Below are 2,876 nucleotides of genomic sequence, written 5' to 3' on the forward strand. Positions count from 1 at the left end.
TTATAACCATCTTGGAGAATGGACAACTAAAATTATTGCAGCATATATTCACCTGCACAATGGTTTCGAGTCTCTAGCACAGAAACATGGGATGCCTTCAGTAGGATCACTTGAAGAAATAAGGGGCAGGGAAATCATCTTCTACGAAATTAGGCAGTAAAAAGAAAAGATCAAGCAAGCATCAAAATAGGAAGGATTGGAAATCACCAAAGACATTATTCTACCATATGTGATCGCACCAGTCAAAGGCCACATGAAATTGTCATGGCTATGGAATATTGTACAATCAAGCTCCAAGACCATATTGACAGAGGCACTAGAGGTGAAGATGCAGTATGCAACAAACTTGCCAGTTTGGGTCAAATTCATCTCAACAGAGTTTAGAGAATGGCACACATACATCACCAATGAGCTCCATGAGGAAGAAAATGACTTGTCAATTTGATAAGACTTTGTCGTATTATTAATTTTGTCTCACATAGCCACCGTCTCATATGTAATTTTTCTTTTGTAATAAGTTGTATGTAATGCAGTCCAAGGGACACATGTGGAATGTGAATAGCCACACATGGAATGAAAAAATTCATGTATATGAAAGGTCATAGGAGTTGAAGAATCATGAGGAGACCCAAAGGTCATTTTCATTTGTTATAAATAGCTCCTCATAACTCAAGCTAAGGGCTTGGATTCTTGGAGTCTTTCCTTGGCTTCTCTTGTACTACATAGGAGATATATCATTCTTTGGAGAAGCAAGTTGTGGCTTCATGTTTGACTATTGGATCTAGTGTTTCATCTATGTAACAATGTACTTGGGATATTCCATTCACAATTAGAAGCTCTACGAGCCGACACTTCTCCATACATGTATCATGAATGTAGTAGGATTATTCTTGTTATGTTTATGGTATATGTTGGTTTAGTTACATTCTAAGGCTAATGAACTATTTCATTACTTAGATATGGTTATTATTGAATAGGCGTAGTTATGTTTCCATGATTGTTGTTTATTGCGTGGACAAATTAGCAGGTAATAAACAAGCCTTTCTCTTCGTTCACATGTCCCCCTTTAGGATAGTACTATAACTTTTATAACCAAAGGCTCGTTTTCCTTCACCAGCCATGGAGGTTCCCCATGCATATTACATCTGCTGTCTCACAAAACTTACAGACTTGCTACCCTAAAGAGGTCGTGCACTCATTTGTGTATTTTTTGTAACCAAGACAAATATGAAACCTTTCCAATGGTGGCTTGACCCTATAACCGAATGGGACCGAGAAGAGGCTACTATGGACCGAGAATATGTTGCCTTTGTCAATCTCATGGTAAGGATGTCAATCATCTTTTTATCCACTGCCGTTTTACAACTTTGTTTCTGACACAAGTGCTTCACTTGATCAACACTCCTATAGATTGGGATCGCTCAGACATTGTTTCTTTTGTTGGCAGTTGGATATTGTATGTTGGGTCCCTATAATACTAGTGATTACCCCATTACTATTGTAGTTATACCCCTTATTAATATTGTTGTGCCCCTATTGCCCCCATATTGTTATTACTGTGCCCCATAGAATCCCTCTATTGTTATTTTTGTGGCTTTATATTATTATTCTTAGGTCAGCTGGATTATATTGTGACTCCTCAGACTCCTATATATAGAAAGGAGGTTTTGTCATTTGGATCATCGAAGAATTGTTCATTTATGTAATGTAAAGGAGGTTTCCCCCTCGAAGAGGCTGAATTCTAAGGCGTTGATCTTTCTTTTCTATCTTTTCTTGAGCTAGTTTAAAACATTTGGTATCAAAGCTTTGGATTCTAGGGTTTCGCTGCTCCAAACAGGTCATCGTGGCATTTTCTCTATAACTTTTTTTTGCGATGTTTCAAAAGTTGTAAACAAACCCATTTGAGAAGAAATCACGCTGAACCTTGGGTCCAAATTTCAGAGATTTTTGTGCTATATTTGCGGAGATATGATTTGAGGAAGTTGGTCTTTTTGCAGACTCCTGAATTACATTCCAAACAGGTGACCTGGGGAAAATTGTCATAACTTTCTCTCTAGGGATCAGATTGAAATTTCTTAAGAAGGTACAGAAAGAGGACGGACTCTAGTTTCTTGTATACATTTTTCAGATCCAAAGGTCAAAACAGTGACTCGTGCCACGTCGTACAAGTTCGCTCTACTGAACTAGTCTATAATCAAGTCACTGTGGGAGATTTCGCATAACTCTTGCGTGGAGAATCCAATTTGGGTCAGACTTGTGGCACTGGAAAGAGGACAAATATGGCTACTACAGGTCACAAATTCAGAACTAGATGATCGAAAAGTACAGAGATACATCAGAGGCAATATCAAGCTCCTACAAAGTGAAAAAAGGTGTGTAGATTTTCTTAAATTTTTGCTTAAGATCGGTTTGAAAATTATTTTGAAGGAATTATTATTGGTAACTGATGCCCCGTGGAAAGAAAATGAAAACACCTAGTAAGGAACCTAAAATCTCTAGCATGACTCATGAAGAAGAGGAAGAAATGCTACATGATATATAAAAATTACAAGAACAAGTGCAACAAATGTCACGCTCACAAAAGATAACAGAAGCTAAGATAAATGGCATGGAATCTAAGATAAAGGGCATGAAAGCTAAGATGGATGATTGGAAGACAGATTTGAAGACAGAAATGGAAGAATTGAAGATAGATTTGAACACAAACTTGAAGACAGGCATGACAGATATGAAGACAGATTTGACAAATTTTCTACAAGAAATGCTTACTAATGGTGAAAAGGTAGTAAAGGAAAGTCATGATGCGAACAAAAGAAATGTTAATCATGATATCATAGAATCTAATGTTGGATAAAAGACCCACCATATTCCAAAAA

Source organism: Pinus tabuliformis, chromosome 2_2 (genome assembly GCF_031772625.1).
Source record: "Pinus tabuliformis cultivar Carrire ecotype Pingquan chromosome 2_2, CPIR1, whole genome shotgun sequence".
In the NCBI taxonomy this organism is placed as follows: domain Eukaryota; kingdom Viridiplantae; phylum Streptophyta; class Pinopsida; order Pinales; family Pinaceae; genus Pinus; species Pinus tabuliformis.